The sequence below is a fragment of the Passer montanus genome, unplaced genomic scaffold (genome assembly GCF_014805655.1).
Source record: "Passer montanus isolate IOZ18808 unplaced genomic scaffold, ASM1480565v1 scaffold17, whole genome shotgun sequence".
In the NCBI taxonomy this organism is placed as follows: domain Eukaryota; kingdom Metazoa; phylum Chordata; class Aves; order Passeriformes; family Passeridae; genus Passer; species Passer montanus.
The window spans coordinates 8,895,954-8,921,373 of record NW_024364270.1 but is presented as its reverse complement, the minus strand read 5'-3'; the positions used below and the strand labels follow the sequence as shown (position 1 = coordinate 8,921,373).

Genomic DNA, 25,420 nt, shown 5'->3' with positions numbered 1-25,420 from the left:
CGACCACTTCCCTTTTTTTTCCTGTACTTTAACCAAAAAAAGACAAAACCCCAACACCATGATTGGCTTACTAATACACAGTGTTTCTCATATTACCTGGTGATCTGTCTCTGTGCTGTATACTTTGGCAAGAAATGTGTAGTAGCTTATATTACTTGATATTCTCACATGAGTCCATGCCTGTTATTTCCAAGGATATTTTCTACACAAAATGTCATGTTCAGAACTAATGGGTGAGTGACTGCTGGACAAATATGGCCTGTTCTCTGGAGACAAAAATAGTAAGGTGCTATTAAAAAAAATTTTAGTTGGGAGTAGGTCAGGAGGCACACCTTATGTAACTTTTGTAACAGAGAAATAAAAGTCTGAAGTTCTTTTTCTCTTCCACAAGTTCAGAAAGCTCTAGGACAGAGAAAGTCTCGGGGATTTTATGCGTGTTTAAACGCAAAACAAACAATTGAATTATGCACACATTCTACTAGAGTGTTGCAGTAATAAATGTTTTGATACACATCATCTTCACAATCCGTTATTTTTCCTTGTCTTCTGGGAATCTGTTCCTATATTAGGTAAGTAACTTTATATTCCCCACAATCTGAGAGAGCATAAGAAGGGGCTAAGCACAGGCATATTCAAACAATAATGGTTCTTGTTAATTTTTCAGGTATTCAGGAGTGCTTGCTATATCTCTTCTCTGAGACAGAATATCAAATACACAGGCTGAGCAAAGGACATGACAGAAGAACTGAAAGCTAACAAATCATTCATGTTGCTTTATTACATATATAGTGAGATTTCTAAAAGTGCTCCTGTCTGTTGTGTGCATTGTATCAATTGTTCGTTCCAACAGGGAATAAGAGTTTTAAGTTCTCCATCAAAATTCTTCCTGTTGCCTCCTAAGAGAACTTGTGAGAAATCCAAATTCAAAGCACCTGAGAAAATCTGAATTTATGAGTTATTGCTTACTTGTCTTTTACAAGTTTTAAGACATTTTTCCTAAAGGTTTCTCTTCTTATACATAACAAAAATCTTAACTAGACTTTAAACACCAACCTAGAGCACTCTGTCACAGAGAATAGGATAGATTGATTACAGTACTAAAACCTTCAATAAATTTTGTTATATCAGTTATCTATATTTTTGATTCTGTTTAGTTTAGATTTTTTTTATTGCTTGGATGGTGAATTTTCATCTCATAAACAGACATATCTAAGTGAACTATAAAGGGATATTTTCTCTAAAAATTATACTTACAGAAATAATTTTGTTATACCTTTAGAAGTACACTTTTATAGCTAAATTAAAGTTTTTCAGCATAAAGAGTTCCCAAAAGGAAAACTAGATGTATCCCATCACTGGGGGTAGCAGACTGAACTATAATATTTTAGCTAAATATTTTTGCTGGATTTTCTGATAGAAAATAAATGCATTTCTGCCTGAATTGCCTGCCATCTTATGGAATTAATTTTTTTTTTATGCATTATGCCCCATCTTTCAATACAAATAGTTTCCAAATCCTGCAATATAGAAAACATTTATTAAAGAGAAGATGGTGATGCTTCATGGTTTCTATATGGCAGTATTTATGGTATGCATGGCTTGCATGACATATTTAACTTAAGCAATCTTGTTTTAGTGGAAAGGCAGCTACTGATAGAGGAGAAGAGTTTAAAGGCAACCTAATTAGTAACTTTCTGTGATTACTTTGTGACTCCATAATCCAAGTCCTTTCCTACAATACAGTAAAAAACAAATTTGTCCACAAAACCCTTCTCAAGTTTCATTTCTATTTCTGAAAACGAACTAAAATTTGGCAATTTGCCAAGAAATAACCAGGAGGTTTTTGACAATCTCTTCCAACCTAAACCATTCATAATTCAGAATCTTAATTCTGTCATTCTAAATGGACTGTGTGCAAGTGCTTTTCCACTACACCACTGAAACATTTCATCACAAAGATGAGAAACAAAAAATAATATACAGCCATTGTTCTTCTCTGTTCTAGTTTGATAAAAGGCTCATTCCAATTTTGCCTTGCACTTTTGCATATGGAAATGTCAGTGCTCCACTGGGTGTATGAGACTATGTGTATGAATTTTCCCAGAACAGTCACCACATGTAAGGAATGTAAATTCTGTGGTTTTGTCCCTTGAATATCCATTTATCTCTGGAAAGTTTTTCTCCTCAAGAATTACACAGTGTATGGACCAACCTATGACAGCACCAGGAAAGGAATGTTATCCTAAAAAAGTTTAGCTATTTGTACACAATAGGATGATTTTGTAAAGTGAAGCAATGTATAAAAAAAGAAGAAAAAAGAAAAGGTATTGTGAAATATTTACATGGATTTCTTTTTTCCTCTGCAGGTCTTTTTAAGTGAAGCAGCCATATCTTGGATTTCATTGTGTGACCTTAAAACTTAGTGTCAAGGCCTTCAGGTAGCTACTAGATTTTGTGAGGTTAAAAGGTAAGTGAAATATTTAATGCTAAATATTTAATGTTAAAAAATCACTATAAGAAAACAGAAACCTCAGTATTTAGTAGGCATTGTTATTAAGATTATGTGTTGACATGAATGACAACCATAGTGTGAGGGGCTCTTTGCAGTCTCTTTCAAAATTTATTGCTTTTTAAAAATTTCTCATGGTAGTTTCTAAGTTATAAGTTAAAAAATAAAACACCTACATGAAGGAAATATGGAAGTGAAATTGCAAACCTGTTGTCCTCTATATAACTTGGTATCATTAATACAAGAATTCAGGTATGCAAATGAAAATGTGACATGAGGGGAAATGAAAAAGGGTATAAAAACTGCGATGTAGATATTAGACAAATGTAATTATCTTTTGATGTTTTTGTTTGTTTGGGGATTTTAGTTTGTTTATTTTTTTTTTCTAAAGCAGAAAACAAAAGCTGGCCAAGCTTAACTGAAATAATCAAGTGGCATGGAAAGAGTTAATTGAGCACACAGCAAACAAAGCTGACTTGTCAAGTCTTGGTCATTTATGTGATGCTGAATGTCTTTTTTGAAATAAGATTCAGTAAAAGCAGTGTCATCAAGAATACCTGTTTTGTTATTTTATGAGACAGATTAGAGAAAGCATATCTATTTAATCAGTCCTTTACATTAAACATAATATGTAAAATGCTCACTTAAAACATTAATTTAAATCAAGGGGAATTTAATGAATTCTATATAAATCAGCATTTCTTTTATCTCTAAGAGAGACATTTTTCATCCTTTACATATTTGTGGGTCAGATATTGCCTCAAGGAGAAAGACGTTTATGAATAATTTACAAATCACCATTTTTGCTTCTGATGAGAGCAGGAAGACGTGCTTTCAGGGCTAGTTATATGCAACATATTTCAGGAAATATTGCTTATTAAAAGAAGCCTTTTCTCTTGTATTGGAGTTCCCAGTCCAAGAAGGACATGGATCTTTTAGAGAGGGTGCTGAGAAGGACCACAAAAATAATGCAGGTCAGGAACACCTGAGCTATGAACACGGGCTAAGAGAGTTGCAGTTGGTCAGTCTGGAGAAGAAAAGACTTAAGGGGCATCTTATCACATTCTTTTAATATATAAAGGAACAGTTATAAGAAAGATGGAGAAAGGCTTTTAACCAGCTCTTGCACTGTCAGGACAAGGGGCAATGACTTTTCATTGGAAGAATGTAGGTTTACATTGGACATACTGAAAACATTTTTTATAACGAAGGTTGTGGGACACTAAAGCAGATTGTCCAGAGGAGTTGTAGATGCCCCATGCCTGGAAGTGTTCATCGTCAAGATGGAGGAGCTTTAGGCAATGTGATCTAGTGAAAGATGTCTCTGCCCATGGCAGGTAGGTTTACTAGAAGGTCTCGTAAGGTACCTTCCAACAAAAAAACCACTCTATAATTCTATTGAGTGTCTCGAAAGAGAATTTATATCTGAAATTTTAAGGAATATGACCAAACAAGTTATTGTCTGAAGCAGAGTAAAAATCATCATAATGAAATATTAAAGCCTAGAATAATAAAAGGACTAAGTGTGCATTAATATTATTGTTAATAAATTGGTAGTGGGGAAATGTCTCTAGAGAAAAAAAAAATCCCTTCTGTATCAAACTATTAGGAAATTCTAATGACAGGTCTAATACGGTGATGCTAGTTTTTCCTTCCAGATTACTCTAAATTAACTATTGCACTCTACCTTTATATATTTTTGAAGTACATGTTAAAAACTCTTGTCAAAACTGAGCCCAGAAGCTAATGAGACTTTTATGCCATTACATTTATGGTCCAGAAAAATAAAACAAGTTAACTTGTGGAAAATAATTTACTGGATTAGGAAAAGGTAAGGAATACTTAGAAACCAAGCATACATTTAGGATTAACAGTTATCATCAGTGATTCCACCTGTAGTGCCTGTGTAATTTTTTACAGATAATTTTTTAATGAGCTGTGGTGACAAGTTTCTACTCTGTATTACTTCTCAAAAAAATTTAATTTCTATTATTAGTAGCTCATTCTTCAGATAACATTGTTAGAAAATACATTCTTAATATTGATAAACTATTTTCTTCAATACTTGAATTAAATGTCACTATTAGCAATATGCTGACATGCAGTTTCTTTAGTTCATTGAATTTCACTATTTGACTTACTCTTTTTCTATTAATTTAAAAAGTGCTTACAATTCAATGGAAAAACCAATTTTCTTTAAATAGTTGTCAGTATAAGAATATTTTAACAATATCTCTTTGGTACTTACTTGTCAAGAATGTGAGATATGCTTATTCAGATGACGAATTTTGCAGTTCAGTCCTTGTGCCTGACAAAACTAATTCCAATTTATGCTTCCTCTGGTCACAAGAAGGAACATGACAAGTCTTTATTCTCTATACCTTCAAATCATACAGTGTTCCTAATGTCTCACTACACATGGCCTGCTATATCTTTCTGATGGTATTATGTCGCACAGCATTTTGCAGAAAATTAAATGTTTCTAATGTAACCATAAATTCATCTTTTTTTGTTAACCTCAGAAGTTTAATCCTTAGCAAAGAGGATTTGACATATCAAATCACTTCTTGGTTTCTATTTTGATGTGCTTAAATATAGTTGCACCTCAGAAGTTTAATCCTTAGCAAAGAGGATTTGACATATCAAATCAAATCTGGTTTCTATTTTGATGAGTTTAAATATAGTTGCTAATAAAATCATTGACACCTACATGCATGTAATATTTTATACCTAAGAGAGGAAGATATAGAAAGTAAATATGTGCAAGATATTTTATTTGATTGACTATAAACTCCCTGATGCATTTCAGGAGGTGAAAATAGTATTTCTTGATGTATTTCAGGAATAAATCTTTTATATCTGATTAAAATGCAAACGAGCATCACAAACTATTGTAATTTGTAAGGGTTAATCTCCTGATGCAATCTTCTTCCATCTGCTTCAGGTGTAGCATTTGTAGAGAATTTGCTACAATTACTGAATGCAATTTGGGTGCAGATGCAATCCCCAACCTAAAACCTGTAAACTTCTTTATAATACTTTCGATGATATCTGCTATTTAAAAAAAAAAGTCTTCAACTTTATAATAAAATCATTGTTAGTGATAAGAAATTATGGAAGTGCTATGGAAAATTTGCATGAGAACATATGGAAAACCTGAGATCAGGATCTAATCTCATGTTTCAAATCTTAAAGTACTAATAATGCTAATTTGGTTATTTTTAGTTCTTAAGCTGTTTACTTAATATTCAATGAGACATAAAACAAGCCAGAAGTCAATTTAATTGTCTTAAAGATTTTTATTTCTGCATTTTGCAGATTAGATTTTATTAACTCCTTACTAGGGTCTTTTATTAAAGAATTGCATTGCAAGAATTAGTAAGGGAAGGGAAATTATCTCAAAATCTCTTATCTCTAAACATGGTTCTTTGGCTGTAAGAACTCAGAGTAATTTTTAGACATCTTATCACATTAAAAACTTAATATTCAATGAGACATAAAACAAGCCAGAAGTCAATTTAATTTTCTTAAAGATTTTTATTTCTGTGTTTTGCAGATTAGATTTTATAAACTGCTTACTAGGGTCTTTTATTAAAGAATTGCATTGCAAGAATTAGTAAGGGAAGGGAAATTATCTCAAAATCTCTTATCTCTAAACATGGTTCTTTGGCTGTAAGAACTCAGAGTAATTTTTAGACATCTTATCACATTAAAAACAACCAATAAATGTGAACTTTATCACACCTACACTTAGAAATTAGTAGAGGGACACTAATTACTTGGAGTAATAGTCACTAGATACAAGAGAATAGGACGTGAAGAATTGTGTTCTTCAGTGTGTTCTTCATTTCCCTGCCTCTCTTCAAATGTGTCAGAGAGGTGCAGAAATGTTACCTAAAGGTAATTTTCTATTTAACAGATGTTGCAAAAAAAAGATGTTGCATTATTACTTTAAAAAATATTTTAACTTTTTGAATTTGATTGAAAGAATAACAAACCTGCCCTTTCAGTAAAATATTGTACACAGCTTCTGCAAAACAAATAGTCTGCTTTGAAAGCTGGCAAAGAATGCAGGATCAGCAATGATTTGACATTGAGAAATTAAGCTGAGTTATTTAGTGGCAGGAAAATACATTCAATGAGCAGAGAAAAATATGAATACTGTTCTTGCAAAGAACAGTAATACTCTGTGAAATGGTTGCCTGTCTACAGGAGCTTTCTTTATAACTTTTTTTAAATTGAAAAAGTAATTGAATATTCAGTTCACTCTCAGTTGATTTTTTGATAGGCTGTGTGTCATCATATGGCAAAGTAATTTTTAAAAAATGTTATCTTTTAAAGGATAGTTGCATAAGTAAAAATCTGCAAGATTTTCTTTTCTCTATGATACCTGGAGTTATATGGCCATGCTTATGTCCTGAGCAAGAACACTCCTTGCTAGAGGACTCCACCCTTGAACAATAGAATGGCATATCTTGGACTGCTGGAGTGAAGAGATAAGTGACATGGAACAAAAGACAGTAGATAAAGACAGTAACAGAAACATTCTTAATGGTGAAAGAAATTAAAGATTAAGTGATCATAAAAACGTGGGGTTTAGAGTATATTTCTTAGTGAGTATGTGTATTTTTATTACAGATAGTAAGTAAAAACTAATATCCCTTCAAGAGGAGATAAGAGCATCTATGTGGAAGAAAAAAAAAACACACAAAGATCTAGAAAGTAGATTGTGATAATTCAAAAATGAAGGAAATAGCAGAGCTTTATTAATTTCTATGACTATGTAGAAAGAGCCTGACCTTCCTGGCCTGTAACTATTACATATGAATGAAAATTGGCAGTGGTTGTACAATTAGGTTAATTGCTGATACTGTGATGGAAGTTGTAAAGAAAGGGTGAAATGTAATGGGTAAATTGCAACTGCATAATTTCTGATATATTAGAAAGCCTTTGACCTAAACCAGGCTAAGTTTACCAAACTCGGAATATGGTAGAATAACTCCCAGCATAATTGTCTAATAGCAATTTTTACAGCTTCCTAGTCCAAGCAAGAAATATTCTCTCTTCAGTTTGCATCTTCATAACTGTCATAAATTTGGTGTCCAGCTCTGGCTTTTAATATCTTTGCCACTTTTTGTTTTTATTATTCTGTGGCTCTTACCGTTGGCTTTGTGCTTTTAGATTCTATAAAAACAAACTGGAACTCTGGGGAACATTCTGTGTCCAAAATAATTGTATGGAACTGTAGGAATAAGGAAGAAATGAAGTTAAAACTCCTCTTAGAAAAAAGACAACTTGTAATCATAAGGTGCTTTTTTCCTGCTGAGGAAATGAGAGCTTTCCTGGTGGTGTATTGGAGAGTTTTCAAAATATATAGGAATAAAAGATTCTTTTTTCTTTCTTAACAAAGAAAATATCCCTTAAAAAAGATAAAATATTTTTGAAAGTTCTCTTGTTTTTCTATTCTCTTTATCAGTGACAGCATTTATATATGAAATACCTCTAAAAGTAATAACATACTAATTGTTTTAAAATACTTATTTTTCCCCTTTGATGTCATATACAATTTCCATTAATATCAAGTATAAAATCAATCCATGCATATACATATATACATATATGCATATATACACACAGGGAGAGATAAGACCCACCCCACAATGACCTGATTACATAGTGGTGACATAACTGAGGCAATCTCAACATATCAGTCATATCAGTCACTTTTCCTTATTTCCTTTTCTATTCTCAGCTGAATATTACTTCTAGCTCTGTTGCTCCATAATGTGCTCGTCTGATCCCCTCACAAATTAATTCTGCCTAGTAAGTGGTAAGTGTAGATCATACCATAGGGGGAAAAATAAACAAAAATTTCCTGCATACTCAGATCTCAGAGGGGTTACTCTAATGATGGAATTGAGGAGGCAACACTATGATAGGAGTGAGGGAGGAAGAGGAATGGGAAAAATATGAGAATTGTGCCTATTGTAACAACAATTAGGACTAAACTTATTTAACACTGGAATGCACCACCAATTCATTTTTTGTGAGGGGGTTTGTTTGGTTTTTTTTGGTTAGTTCATTGTCTGGATGGTTTTTGTTTGGTTTTTTGGTTTTTTTGTTGATTATTTCTCAACTCTGTCAAAAAAATATATTTTGTTTCAATGTTAGATTAAGTAGCCTTTGGCTTTCCTGAAGTTCCAGCTGTCCTAATATACTAAGAACAGCCTACATTTTCAGAGTTTTATATCATGACTATTGTTTAATCATGATTGTTTTTACAAAAAAAATGTATTTCACTTTTTTCCTCATAATTATTATTACATCTATTCATGTGCTATGGAAATGTGCTACTGGTTCATAATAGCAAATTGTCACTAAGACAATAAATATATACATTACTAGAAGTTTCTGTGTCAGACAATACGGTACTACTGCTTTGTTGACTTGAATACTTACCGAAAATCTAAAAAATTTGTTTTTATAATTTTATTATTTCCATCAGTTCCCTTCATGATTATTTGTATTTTATCAAGATATATCAATGAAAATGGAACCTTGGAAGTGGAGGAGATATTAATTGGGAAGTAATCTGGGACGTGGAAGAGATATTAATCAATAATCAATTGGGCAAGTGAATAATAAATTCAGATGTTAACATGTCTGTAGATGTATGTTTCTCTAAATAATTAAAAACAAAGATCACCATCATCATTATCACCCCTTGTATACAATGATTTCAAAGTTCTTGAAAGGTTGTCACTGGGGAAGTTCTCATTACTATTTTAATTTAAATGGAAATTACTTATTCAATAAAGCACTACTATCTCTAATTTGGTCTTTAAAATTTATTTTGTTTATATTATCCTTTTTCATTTCAATTTGCCGAAGTTCTTCCTTGATTGTTCTAATTTCTGAAATCTATTTTTGCCTAGCTGTGAAAAGGACAAAAAGATTTTATTAAAAGAAATGGGTCATTAAGATCTGCATATATTTTCAATAGTTGCTAAAACTATCAACTATTCTCACTTAAGTAGTGAGTTCTCTTTAATAAATGTTATAGCACTAGTTAGAGCTCCAGCAGAAAAGCAGCATTAGGTTTTTCAGACTTTTTACATTAATATATGCATAGGATTTTCAGTCTACTTTCCTTGCTGGGCGAAATTTTCTTTTGCAGTCATTCAGTCATTGAACTTAATTTAGAAATGTCATCTTGTATTTTAAATAATAAGACTTAGCAAAGTGATATAAAAATGTGGCTTCCAAGTGACCTGACATCTGAAGTGGCAGAAATTTAATTTTGATTAGAGCATGGAATAAAACTTGCAAATCTGGAAGAAATACAAAGAAAAACAACCCACCAAACCAAACGAAACCGCGACCAAAACAGAGCAAAAAAGAGTGTGAAAAGTTGAGTTCCAGAGCCCAGAATACCTGCACGCTGAGCAAAGTGTAATGACTGGCTGGGCTTGGTGCATTGGGATTGACAAATTGTCTTCAAGCAAAAGATGGTAATTTTCAGATGTATTGTACTGTTACTAAATAGTAACTGTTGAAGGTCTGGCTAGTACCTGTCAAGCTGTAAGGGAGAATATACATTTAATAACCAGTGAATCATTCTAATATTGCATGAAGATTTTTGTCTGCCAGCTATTGTACTTCCCTCTAGCAGTTTTAAAGAGAAGGCCTACTTTGAGTGGGTTTTTTTGAAATAAGAACAACCTCACATTCTGAATCTTTTCAATGCAAACATTAGTTCTTTTTCTATTAATCTCAGTTACAAAGAAGGCTACTTTTTTGCTCGTTATTGTCCTGTAACATGTTTGAAAACTATTTTGTCTCCTCACATGTCCTAGAATATGCTCCATTGTTTTAAATTGTCTGTAAATAGGATATTTCTTCTTACATTATACAGCTATTTTTCAAATATTTTGAACAGATCTAGAACCACCACAAATTCTTCTTGACACATCATCCACTTCCAAAGGGTTCTTACCAATGGGGGTTATTCCAGCAAAGGTTGTTAACCAATTATTTAATCTGAAATAATCTCAGTTCTTAGTTATAAAACATACAAAAATCCTCAAGGTTTTTCCATTATAAATAGACTGACATTGTAAATAAAAGCAAATATTTGATGAAGGGAGGAACTAGTATGTTTTCAGATATTGAGAGGGTAAAAAATTAGACATTTCTCAATTATATATGATAATTATAAAATAATGACTCTTTCTCTAAAACTTATTGTAATTTTCAAAGGAAAAGTTTTTATTTCATTGTTTTAAGATGAAACAGCATTTATTGTTTCTGCTTCCATGTAGTTGTATATGTTAATGAAAGTATAATGCTGGTATTCAATATGCTGAAGAAATCTGATTTTCAAAAGGCACTATATGAGACTTGTTTAAGTGAAAGCTCATTTTCAAATAATCTTTAATAGTGCATTATAAAGAGTTTGTCTTCTGAAGTTGTAGAATAATTTTAAAATATGGAATTATGATGACTAATCTTTTATCATTCAGAGTACTAAATAATGAACATTTTATGCTCCATTACCTTACAATTTAGAGCACTCTTTCTTTCTTCTCCCTTCTTCACATGAAAGAAGACCATTTACTAAGGCTTCAACTGCAGCCAGCTTTAGCAGAGAACAAAATTTAATATTTTAACAGACCAAATACAGTACTCTAAATTGAGGGATCATTTAAAAAAATTCCAAAACTTTTAAACTTGTATGAGTTTAGAAACCAGCAAAAGCAAAATGGGTGGATTACACACTGAAAAGGAGAAGCTTATTTCAGATTCTTACACTTGCACAAATAATGTCTATAATAATTCAATGGCGGTATGTTCATATAAGATCTACAAATAAGTGCACTCTGTAGGAAAGAAAAGCTAAGTTTATAATGTTTCTGTAATTAAGTGACTATTATAATTTTTGTTAATGGACTATTATTGTCTAGTAGGCATAGAAGACATATTTTCATAATTTTTTTTTAATTTCATGAAAGGCAGGTTTAGTGCTTTGAACAGTTTTAAGTCTTTAATATGTATTTTTTTGAAATATGAATTAATACCACATATTTAGTCATCAATAAGGGTGGTCTGTTAAATAATATAAGAAAACCTCTGATAGCTTCTTTTTCTATTTTATGTTGAATGTTTAAAATTAATCCAGTTTAGATTTCGTGCAACGTGCTTGAGGTGTGGCTGAATTAAAGTTTAGTTGGGGGGAAAGTTTATGCATTTGAGAGAGACACCTCAATCTGTCCGTTTCCCAGAGGCAGTCTGGTTGGCCCTTTTCCTATAATGGTGACTTGTGGGCACTTCCTTGTTTACACACAAATGCTGCAGGTGACCCCTCCTGGTCTCTATTTGGTTGATTTTTGATTCCCTGTCACTCACATCATTTCAAACCCTCTGCTCAGCAATCCTGTCTGCCTCTCTTGCACAGGGCTGTTTGCAACTGTGTCCCTCTCCCATCATCACTAGGTTAAAATCCTCCTTACCTTAAACCATTAAACAGCTTCTAAATTCTTTATCACAATATATTGAGTTGTATGAAAAGATGGAAAACAGCCATCAAAACCAGGTGAGAGTCTGCAGATTACTGAACTTTTTTGGTGAGTTCTGGAGATATTAGTACAGGGGCTCTAGCTGTAAATTGAAAACATATTCATAAAGACTTCCACTGCTTCCATGACTATTGATTTACCTTAAAGCATCATCTGTTATCAAAGAAGATTTTAAAACTTGATGTAAAAAAAATATAAAATTAAACTCGACCAATGCAAAAAAGGATGTATCAGCTGCACAAATTCAGGATTGATCTATAAAAATGTATCCATTAAACCAATATTTTCTTATATCTATATTTTATATATATATATATATGTAATTCTTTTTCTGTTTCCACCTTTTATTTCCCTAAAGACCTTTTTTATTTACAGATGTTATCAAGTAATGCAGAATAATCCATTTAGAACCCAAGTATTTATATAGCACTTGAAAATATCTGAAATACTTAAGTACAAATTTTTCGAGCTTGACAGCAGGGAATAAACAAGAAAAAATACTCAATTTGTGCTCATTAAAACTGGCTAGTGTTTGAAGAGCAGTCACAAATAATTCAGAAAAAGTAATCTAATTGAAGAAAAAGGTGATGTGCAGATAAATGTTTTTGTTCTTTAGCACATCATCTCACTCTACAAAAATCAGAGGTTTGAGAAATCGAAGGAATTTGATACAATTATATAAAAGATAAGATTATTGATTTGAGCTTTGCCATTCTATTTTTATAAGACTGTGTAAAAAATGCTTTATCAAATTGAAAAATTACTTCTAAGCCAAAAACCCCCAGTGTAACTGATTCAAATTCAGTCATCTGCTTGAAGGTTCATGTCACCTGCAAAACAGAAAAAGAGAGAGTACTTTAACTTTTATATTTATAAGTACTAAAATTTCCCTTCCAAAACAATGAATTACCTTTTTTCTTGCTTGATATTTAAATACAAGAAATACTTGTAAAACACTTTTTGTCTTTTAGATTTTGGGGTAATCTATTATTCCTTTAAATTCTATTTGACTGCAAAAGCAGAAATACCAAAACTTTGCACAGCATGAATAAAGCCTATGAAGTTTCCAGGAATTCCTTTCTTTTAAATAGTCTAAATAATAGCATAAATCACTTGATAACTTCTAATAAGCCACTTTCTTCTCCCATATATGTAAGTAATTTTCCTCAATTTAAAAAAATGTATGAAATGATAATATGTATGTTTTTATATTCTGATAAGGTGTAGTGTTTAATAAGATATGTTCTATGAAGAGGTTTATAATTGCTGTCATATCCTTTTATTCCTAACTATATAATGAACATCATGGGTTGCAGTTCATGGCAGGATGTGCAATTTTCACATGGGTACTGTAGAACCTTTATAATGTAATTCATTCAAAATTTCTCACATATTTTAACCACAATTTAGTACATTTATTACTTTCTCAATTATCTGTTCTGGGGCTAAGGGTTACTTTATAATAAGCTTAACACAGGTGCACACAATACCAATCTATTCTTAAAAATGTAAATTTTTTGTACAAAATTGTTTTTATAGTCTCTGTAAATGTTAGCACATGAAAGCAGGGGAAATATTGTAAAAGTATAGAATGTCAACATCACATATAATTGCCAGATTGGATGAGAGCCATTCAACCCACACTGACAACATACTTAGATGTAAGAATATATTATTATAGTACTAAATGATGCTTAGAAAATTACCAGATGTGCCAAGGATTTGCTCTACAGGTAAAGCTACAATGTAAAATCTTTTACTTGATACAGTCATAGTCTGTCTTTATTTCAGAGTGTCTTGAAGTATAAATGCAATATCAACACAAACCCAGAAAAATTTGTGCAGGCTTAGTAAAAAGGAATAGTAGTGTTATTGTTGACTTCAGAATTATTTTTAAAATAAAATTAAAATACAAATACCAATTTCTATCCATGTGACACTAAAAGAATGTAACAAAGTTCATTTCACAATGGAACCATGGCAAATTTTCATTCATATATGCATGATTAATTTGATATTTTTGATGAAAATTTTTTCAAAGAGGTCATATTTTATATTCTTTTATACGCACCCATAATACAAAGACAATATGTGCTTTTAAATTTGGATATAGTCTAGTTATCTAACTCATACAAATGGTATAATGAGAGCAACAAAAGTACGATTCAAGATATATTTTTTCCTGTGCATCAAATCCCATTCTAGATTAACTGGAAGGCTACATCTACAGTAGAGTTAACAAATTAACTGTTTATTGAAGGACTTCAAGTAATATCAGAATTAGTCACAAAATATTGTTCCTACTCATTTATCATATGGCAGTAATTTTATGATATGGGTGTGGATAAAACACCACCCATAGTGACACCAGTGTGACTTACCTTTTTCAACTTAATGAGCCCTGGAAAGAGAAAATGTAATTGGCAGTATTTTAAGAAAATGAAATGTCTTAAAGTAGAGGTAGTCTACCATCCAGTTGTTTGTCCATTGTAAATCCTGCATTCAGTCATGGTCAAGGTCCCCAGGCTTTCAGGAATGGTTACTGAAGGACAATAAAAGCCCTTAGGCCTTTCCATCTGGAATCTGGAAACTGCATGGATTTGAAATCTTTCCCCACTTATGGAGTTTGTTAGACCACAAAGTCTACAGTTATTTGCAAGATGAGGCACCACTTCCATGCACAAATATTAGGACTAGTTGATAGACATAGGGAATTTTATAATTTCATAACTCCATATACAGCACTAGAGCATGGTAAGCTGTGAATGCATTTGAAATCAGAAAACAGAAAGTACAAGTATGCCACCAGATATGGGGGTATAATTGCATTTAATTTTCATTCTCCAAAAGCAACAAAACTGAAAAAGAATTTAAGTTCGGGTATCATGGACATAATGCAGTAGAGGGACTATCTCAAAAAGGCTAAGCATGGCACAACTTAGGAACAATGCTGTAGTCATATTACTGCTCTTTTTTTGCCCAAATAATCCCTCTCACACACATATCTAATACAATTACTGACAATACATAATTTTTTAAGTGAAATCTCTGGTAAAAACCTATGAGTTTCTCTAAGCACTGCAGAAGGGCAGGAACTCCTGAATTTTACCCTCTGTCCGGAGAGAATTGTACAATTTCTCATGTACTAGAAATTTTACCTTTGCTTTTTTTTTTTCCTCCTTTCTTTTAACATGCCATCGAGACTGAAAATGCCTAAACAATCCAAAATGCCTGTATGTATTTTTTGTCCTTTTATGTAACAGGGAAGGGATTGCCTCACAAAAACAGTTCTATAAAATGCTTCTGACTGTGAAACAAAATACTTAAAAAAATTAATGTATAAATAGTTCACTAGAAGAAATTCATAACCTGAAGATAAAGGGAAAAACATGATAGAAAAATAAGATGCATCTGGTTACATACGGACTTGTAATTAATGAAACCATTTTATTAGTGAAAAGTCTTTTGTCAATGAAAAAAAAGAAAAGTTTATTATCCATTAACCAAAAAAGTATAACTTCTTTTTAAGCTACAAGTGTGTTTAGTGAAATGTCAAAATAAGCCAAAAGACCAAAAAAAAGCACCTGCCATTTGCAAGAAATTTTGTCCTGTATGGATTTTAGCTAGGACAGAATTTGTGGCTTCAGAAATAAATTAATCTGTATATGAAGAACTGCCCAGATAGCAACTTAACACAATGCATTGTTTTTTGTGCTAATTGTACTACAAACTACAAGCTCTGAATCTCACTAAGAAAAATGTGACGTAGATCAAGTCAAGAAGAAAGAAAAGCAAAATGAGTACAATTTACTTTCAGAGACTAGTTTTCAGGGAAATCCAGATGATGCTCAAAATTATCTAAAAATACACTTCCACATATCTTTTCAGCCTTGTACTTGTATATTAACATCATATATTTAAGAAACATTGAAGTGAACTAACGGATATCTAAGATCTTTCTTATTACAGATTTTCAGTGTATTTAATTACAATTATCTGTGTGGCTTTTTTCCTCATGCTATCTAGTATGTTTATCTTCACATAAATATCTGAATTCCTGAAGAAATTATAAGTCTAATGATAGTTTGGTCTTAGAAGATCCTTGGTTTTTTTGTAACTGTATTAGTAGGAAAATCTTCAGATAGGGTTAGGATCTCCTCCCTGACATAAAAGTAACATTAAAATTGACACCAATTTGAGTCAGCTGAGGAAAATAAAATGTAAATTAGTTAAGCCTCCACCAGAATTTCTGGAAGCATGTACAATTGTACAAACTTGTCATCAAGGTTATACATTGGAATGAAAAGGTAATGACTGTACTTATAGTGTAAGCTTGCAAAAATGAAATGAAATTAATACCCTCATGCATTCGAAGAAATACTTCAATAAAATGACAATGAAAAGGAATCATGGACCTTCTTAGAAAATTCATCCAGAGAGATTAGAAATGTCTAAACTGATTGAAATATGTAAAAAATGCACATTTTCACCCAGATATTTTGAATATGTATTGTATGTAGACCATTATGTATATAGAGTGTTTGCTTGTGGAAAATGCAAATTTGTAGATAAAAGCATTAATATCAATTAATGTCTTATGCAAAACTTACATCAAAGGTCTAGAGAATCAAATGTTAAATCACTTCCCCAGTAGAAATGGAAAGTAGAAAATGTGATTAGGAGGAGTTTCTCTTTACCTTTCAAATGACTCTTGGTTTATTCTTCAGGAAAAAGAGAACAAGTCAAAATGGGGGTGGAAGCAGAGAAGGATAGTGATTTTTAAAGATATTTAAAGAAAAATAATCCATGTCTTTACTATTTTATATAATCAGAAAACACAAGTCTTCTAAGTAACAGATAAGTAACCTTATCACAAGGCCAGCATCAAGATCAGAGACAATGTTAAAAATTTGGAACTTACTTTTGGAAACACAATTCAGGCATCCCAGGTTTATCATAGTTTTTCAGAGATTATAGTAATGAGAGAGGATGTGCAACAATTACAGCAAAACTTTTTTCTTTTTTTTTCCAAAGTTATAAATGCGGTAACATTTGGCCCCAAAAGTAAACCATGTCTCTTATTTCCGCCTAGCAGATTGAATTTCTGTTGCAATCCCCAGCAGATCATCCTTGCCAAAATGAGTCAACCCCTCTAGGTTACTTCTGATATATGAAAACAATTGACTGGCTGCTTTTTTCTTGAGCCCCAAACATGGAATTACTCACAACAGCACAAGATGACTACTTATCTCACAGACACAATAAAAACTTGAAAGATAGAGTGTCTAAATCAATCCCCACTGAGGGTAAAACTTTCCAGACTGTAGCTCTTTCTCAGCTGTGGTACCTGTATTGGGAAAATACATTTGTCATTTAACCAGGTCTGTTAAATGTTAACTGTTAAAGCAGTTGTTTGAGAAAGAAAGTATTCAAAATAAATCTGCTTATAGACTGTGAAGAAAAATATTACTTTTTGGCAGAAAAAAAGAATGATTAAAATAGTCTTGTAGATAAGCATGACGGCTACTAAGTACTTTTCTGCATTTACTGTTTTACACATTATTTTATCCAGCCCCATTGGCCCAAAGAACCCACAGATTTCTGGATTTCTTTCATGAAAGGAGGGTGGAAAGGCTACTCATTGCTCCATGCACAAAAAAAAAAAAAAAAAAAAAAAAAAAAAAAAAAAAAAGATAAAAAGACATAGCTATTCTTCCACACTTTTTTTTTTATTGTGAATCTCCCTCAGCTTCCTTTAATCAATAAAATTTACTGAATTTAGAGTCAGAGAAAAATATTTCTCCCCTTAAAATTTAAACTCTCTTATTTCCATTGTTTCCATCCTCCCTTGACAAAACATATATCTTTCCCAGTAGATTCTGCAGACACTCATCCCCCGCTTGACACAACATGGTATATTTCTTTCACAGTAGATTCTGCAGACGCTCAGATTTTATGCTTGTGGCTATGTAATACAGAACATGATGAGATGTCTTTTTTGCTTTTGTTCTATTTAAGCCATTACTCTTAAATGCAAACTAACATCATATATTAAGAGATATTTAACCACAACAGTACAGCTCCCTGGTTAAAAATGGTTTAATATTATTTACAAGGTAAGTGTGTTAGGAATTTAATTTTGTATGTATCACTCTCTGTAAGAGATGTGTCAGGAAGATTGGTCTCTTAATAAAATCAAAGAGAATAAATATCAACTTTATTAATCATTTGGATAATTAAATGTGTATTAACAGATATTTCATTGAGAGAATATGTTATGATACTCTCAACTTAGTGTCTTTCTCTCTTCTAGTCTAGATACACTAAATTAATAATATTTACAGAAAATAACAGCTACCCAATAATGGTTTCCATCTAGGCAGACAGAGGTCGTGTATTTCACAATTGCACTCAATTGACCAACATCTTACTATATAGCAGCATCTCAGTCACCACAAGATCCCAATAGAAAGCAGTGCTAAAATGGAAATAAATATCTTATATTTGGTAAATAAAGAAAGGAAGAGGATGACACAAAAATCGTAGTGTCACCAAATTTGTCAGAAGCCAGCAATATTTTTTTCCACAAGGAAAGGTAACATTAGCTTGGACTGCGTAACATTTTTGGGAGTCCTGCCAGCAGGTTGAGAGAGGGGATCCATCCACTGTACTAGGCACTGATGTGAAGAGATATCTGGAGTACTGTGACCACTATTGAATTCCCCAGTACAAAAAAGATTGACAAAGTGAAGCAAGAAAGTCACAAAAATGATTAAGGGAGTGGAGTATCTCTCCTATGAGATGAGGCTTAAGAAGCTGGAATGATTTGGTCTAGAGAAGAAAAGGGTCAAGAGAGATCTTAGCCTGAAGTTCCTGAATCCCAGAATCACAGAATAAACTGATGGGAGCCACAAGGATCATTAAGTCCTGCTCCCAGGTCTGCACCGTACCATCCCCAAGAGTCACACCATGTATCAGATCTGGAGCATTGTCCAAACTTTTTTTGAACTCCATGAAAAATGTAACCACTTCCCTGGGGAGCCTATTCTAGACTGAGAGAAGAACTTTTTTCTAATATCCAACATAAACCTCCCCTGACACAACTTCAGGCCATTCCTTCCAGTCTGGTCACCAGAGAAAAGAGATCAGTGCCTGTTCCTTTTCTTCCCCTCTTGAGAAAGTTGCAGACTGCAGTGAGGTCTCCCTCAGTCTCCTTTTCTCCAGGCTGAACTGACCAAGTGGCCTCAGACACTGCTCATACATCTTCCCCTCTAGACCCTTCACCATCTTTTTTTGCCCTCTGTTGGATGCTGTAGAATACTTTAATGTCTTATATTGTGGCTCCCAAAACTGCCCCCAGAACTCAAGGTGAGGCTGCCCCAGGGCAGAGCAGAGGGGACAATCCCTTCCCATGCCCGGCTGGCAATGCTGTGCCTGATGCCCCAGGGACAGGGCTGGCCCTCCTGCCTGGGATGGTTCTGCTGAGCCATATTCAACTTTCCACTGAATATTTAAAAGTATGCAAAGAAGACAGAGTGACAAGGCAGGAGAAAAAAAGACAAACAAAACTGCTTGATGTTCACCCTGAATATCAGGAAAATTTTAATGTGAAGGTAACTGAACACTGGCAGAGGCTGACCAGAGTGGAGTCTTACTCTTGTCAAAAGTTGCCTGGACATGATCCTGGGAAACTGGCTTTGGATGGCCATGCTTGAGCCAGGAGTGTTAGACTAAATGACCTCCAGAAGTGTCTTCCAATTTCAACCAGTCTGCAATATGATGATTTTGTGAATCAGTGTTTTCAGGAATTTTCACTGTTACTTTTTCTGCCACAGATTTTTTTTTTTTTTGGAGAAAAATAAGTAATTTATGTCCATATTCTCTGTTATTAGTCTTTACAGATACGAAGAAATCCCCAATGTCATGACCAATATTCTCTTCCAAGTACTTTTATTATGGTTTTGTTACAACTCTTGCTGCAATATAATAGAACTGATCAATTTATCTATTTTGTTCTTACTGTTCTTTAGAATCCTCCAATTCATTTAATTTGGAAAAAATATCAGGTTTAGAATTTCTCTTTTTTTGGGAAGGTATCTTGTAAATAGTCTAAGACTAGAGAAAATAAATAGTTTAAGACTATAGAAAATAGTCTAAACTGCAAGCAGTCAATGGCAGACTACTGATACAATCCATACCTGAAAAAGTGTTTATATTTTAACTTAAAATTGCATTAGTTAGAATAATCTTACCGTTTATTTTGGTTTAAAAAAAACCCCAAAAAACCAAAAAAAAACCCCGAACAATAAAAAACACCCTTTTCTGTTTGATATCCATATCTCTTTTATGCTAGACATAGCAAAAATCCTCCATGCTTTGTCGTGATACTTACTTTTGTTATTTTTTGTTATTTTATGGGATTTATACTGAAACCAAGTGTACAAAGGATTTTCCACACATCTAATAATGAGATGGAATCTGAACAGTTCTGTGTTTACAGAGTAAAAATTTCCTAAAACATTCTTTTCCCTCTTTTATGCTTCTAGCCAGAGCTCATAGTATGAACAGGGAATAATTTGGTGGACCTATGAAAAAAAATTACTGAAACACCAATGTACACCATCCTCTCATGTACTGAGACATTGATGTATTTAGTTGCCTGCACACTGAGAAACTGCTTTACAAGATTGTAATTTGAAATAGTGTTTACTGGGAGGATTTTTCCATAACCTTTTGACACTTCACATTTTTTACAAGCTGCAGAATAAATTTTTGCTTACTATTCCTCTTTATTTCCAATGCATTATTAATGCCAGAATATTGCAATCTGCTCTGTCCCTGTAGAAAAGTAAAAAATACCCTTACTTCACAAGTAAATAAATCAATATTGTTTCTCTGAAAATAAAATGCAATGTCTCTGAACATTTAAAATTCTTAGGTCTTGTGATGTATTTTTTAACTGATTCTTCTGATGAATGACTGTTGATTGTTCCTTTATTAAAATATAGGCAATATTTTAGTGAATAAGAAATTCTATGGAAGAAGTTAACTACAGATGGGTTTGCAAGAAAATGCACCAACCTAAAGTGGAATATTCCCAAAGGATTTGTTTATGTAATGTGCTTGCATTGCTTGATGCCTTAATAGCAACTTCAATGGAAAGCTTCCAAAGGATTAATTGCTTGGTTTTGCACAAGTTCTTTATTTATCATCATTAACAGGCTTGTTTGAAAGAGTTTTTTCATGGTGTAATGTATCATTTACTGAAATTCTCTTTCTGGCCAGCTGACAAAAGGAGTATATTAGATGTTATGCTGTCTAATTACATGGCTTGATTTTAGCAATCATTTCCAATTTGTTGGTCTCAAGACACAGGAAGATGAAGGAGTAGAATATTGTAGCTCAAAGCTTACAACTCTTCCCATCAGGGCTATATCTTAGACAGAACAAAGATGTTGGGAGACTGTATTTAGAACAAATTTTGTGCCAAAAAATCATTAAATTATTGGAGAGATTTTCTAGGTTGCCTAGAGTGGGGGATGAAATAATTAAAGAAATGAATATACCACAGAATCTTTGCTTTGAATGATGGTAGAACTATGTCAAAAATTCTAATTTATTCAAAACTGGTATTCAAGGCAATTGAACTTTTTAAAAGTACATCATTATATTTAGATTATTTTACAGAGTATATGTAGCACCAATTTTTGCATAAAAATACCACTGTAAGTAGGAACAACAATACATTAACTTAGATAATTAAATGTAAGATAATTAAATGGAGAATTAGTATAAAAACCACAATCATTACACTAAATTTTTCTTATAAATGCTATTATTTTCCTTTATATACAGTGGAAATATTTACTTCATACATTAATTAAGCATCTGTCATTTTAATAAACTTATGTTGCAATTTATCTAAGTTGCTGCTTCATTCAATCCATTTTGAGAATGTTGCCATCTCAAAAATAAGACAAATTTTTCAGTTAATGTGCTTTTCTGTAGATATAATTATTTCTCAATACCAGTTTTTTAGTATGAGGACATTAACAAATTAAATAAAAATAGTTCACAAATGTAGTGCATTAAAATAATGCACAAATGTGCATAATTTGCATTATTGTCAGTTTAATCTGAAAAAATATATGTTTACCTATTTTCATAAAAAATTACATAGAATGTAGTGAAGAAATTAAGAGAGTTAATTTTTGTCAAACAAAGGGCAGAAGACTAGACTTCCTCCTTATTGCATTTTTTTATTTACTTCCAGCCTCCAGAAAAAAAGTATTTCAGATAAACTAATATCAAATCACCTCACATTCTCAATGTTGTAAGCACTCTGTTCAAACAGATCATGTTTGCACAATTTATGTTTACCCTACTTGTTTCCAAAAGCCTGTTTTTGATTAACCTCTCCAATTTACTTCTGAGTGCATTTATTGGAATTTTTAATTTTCTTGTCTTGTCTTGAATCATGGCTGCTGTGGGTAAAACAACAGGGTCGAGTTTTGATATCTGAAATCAAGCTTTGAGGAGATAAAAAAGGATCTTTGAACAAAAGGGCAGAAATCCTATTATAGGAAACAATGGCTACTAATTTAGAAGAAAATAGTAAATTTCTTACAGAAATGGAATTCTCAAAAATCTTTCCAAAATCAAGACTTACAGCAACATTTTCCCTGAGGTTATCAAGTATACAACTATATGATAATATCAAAAGCATAGGTACAGTAGGTAAAAACAATCTCTTTCTCTCCTCTTTACAATATTTTTGTATATTCAGAAGATTAGAAAAATTCTAGATGTGCAGAGTCCATATAAAGCAGCACAGAATGATCTGGGTTGAAAAGGAACTTCCAAATTATCGAGACCAACCCACCCGCCATGGGCATGGACACCTTCCACTAGAAAACATGTCCTGGTAGACATCGTCAACAATTTTTATTAGGCTGTAATTCACTTTTAACTTGAGCTAAATTAAGATTACAGACATGCAAGAGCATTTATGATATCAAAATATGTGTAAACTGTTACATTTATAAAACACATTAAAACATTGGAGGAAAAGCACTCCATCTATTTACATTTGATTTAAAACTGTAAAGTCTTACTTTGTTAAACTAATTCATGATAAATTCTTTTCTGACACAGACCTCACCACAGATCCTCTCTGTACCTGTATCCCACATATCAGATGATAGCAGATGCAATTTCCTTCTAGAGGAGGAAGTCCATTTTCACAGCTTACATACTTTTTGGAGTCCTCTAAAAAAACCACAGAAATATATTTTAAATTTTTCTGCCAACCCACTGTATTTTTTTTCTCCCTCAAGCATATCTGCATCTATACCTGTTGGGAGAAAAAAACGAATTAAGTCTTGTTTCATCCTTTTAGTTATATATATAAAATAATACTCCTTTGTCAGAGTGGATGTCAGCTTCTGATCTTGATTTTAGTGTAACAGTTTCTAGACTTGAGAAGTGGTCCCTCATAAGCAACTCATGCAGTACCTTTCAGTATAACTTGTCTACATTCACTGTATTTTATATCAGTACATACATTAAGTACATTTGAAAAAGTTTTTAAATGAGCTTCATACAAGTATGTTCCTAATACACAACACATAATAAAATTAATACTTGCGACATTGGCTATCCTTATCCATATCTCTGTATTTAAGAAGAGTTAAAATAAAAAACTCAGTTCCTGGAAAAAAGGGGTTAAAAATAGATGTTTCAGAAGATATCTAGACATTTGCACTGTTGCAGGTGATAGTTTCTACTTTCCATCCCTTTCATGGTATGACTGTTGTCTGTTAATGTCTGCTTTTTACAAAATCAAGACACACAAAGAGAATCTAAAACTAAAAGGTCTTACCCCTTGGATGTTTTAGAATGTCAAAATATATACCTAGCCAAAATTTAAGGAAACAGATTCTTCTAAGAATTAAATTTGGTATTAACCTTTTTAAAAAATTTTATTTTAGGTAAAAAATGTTGATTGGTCTTTAAGATTTTAAAGACACAAGTCTATAAAAAGGACTTTAAACACATATTCCCTAGTCTTTTTAGTACACAATTAATTCCTGCTGGAAAAGGGAATGTTTATTCATATTCTTTGAGTCAGTACTGATTTTCCCTTTAAAGATCTTTCTACTTGAACATATGGAAAAATAATGGAACAAATGGAAAAATGATTTGACTTTCTATTTTTTCTATGCTTTGTTATTTCTACTTTCTGAAATGAATGAATTCATGTTCTGTTGTAAAACTACTCTGTCAAAAATGAATGGGCGAAACATAATGGATGGATATTGTCTATCTAGGTCTTGGAGACTTCTGTGGAATATATGATATTTAGAATTTCTGTGAGTTACTCAGACCTGTTTGACACCAGTATTGTATCACTGAGGATTTTAGAATGTCACAGACTAGCCTGGATATTGCACAGTTTTAAATGTATTATCACAGTCCAAAAGACTTAAATCATATGCATCCCTAAAATGCTACTGCTCCTTTTATATAACGTTGCAGTGCATTCTTTGCAGGGATAATCTCATTCCCAACAGAATAGTGCAGGTGAGATGGACTGTGCATACTGAGCCCTCTGACAACCAGCTACACTGTATATGTATCCTCCTAACTTTGCATAATCTTTCATTTTTTTGTACCTGATATTTTTTAGGCAATATTTGAAATCATTCACCACAAATGGAGGCAACGCTAGTCACACACTATTACTTTTTTTTTTTTTCATGGAAAGATAAATAACCTCGTCAACCTTGTATGTTAAGGGGGGTAAATTACAAGATAGGCTGTCTGCTTCTCTATGAATTTAGAGAGAAATACCTTTGAGAAGTGACATATTTAATAAACATGTAAATAAAATATCATTGTGTTTCTGAGATAAATCTCTGAGTGTTCTCACAGATAACTTAGTGACTAAGAGTGAAGGGCAATTGAACAAACTGAAGGTATAATTTTATTCAAATATATACATGTACTTTCATTCCAAAGACTGTTTAAAATATTAGACTTCTTTCAGATATTCAGATAGCAAAATGTTCTGATTTATTCTCCCTTTTTTCTAAAATGCATAGGATGTTAGAGTATGCAGCAATAAAGTCTTAGGTAGTTGCATCATAGTAAATCTCACTGGTAGAAATCAGACAGGCTTGAGCACCCAGCACTGTCTCTTTGTACTTTAGTATTTTGCAAACTCATCTGTCTTTCCCAGGCCTTCAAAAACAAGATCTGGACATGGGCATAAAAATCATTCCATCTGGCAAGAAAATGAATTGGCAAGGTTTTTCTCAGGAAAATAAAAAGATTT

The 25,420-nt window shown here is 32.5% G+C and overlaps 1 protein-coding gene across 2 annotated transcripts in view; it reads left to right on the top strand.

Annotated features, from left to right (window-relative positions):
- MGAT4C (MGAT4 family member C) overlaps positions 1 to 25,420 on the top strand; it is a 321,451-nt gene that overhangs the window by 77,361 nt on the left and 218,670 nt on the right. For both annotated transcript variants that reach the window (XM_039704049.1, XM_039704047.1), the window contains exon 2: positions 2,367 to 2,467. The gene's annotated coding sequence lies outside the window, so the exon portion shown is untranslated. The remainder of the gene's footprint in view (positions 1 to 2,366; positions 2,468 to 25,420) is intronic.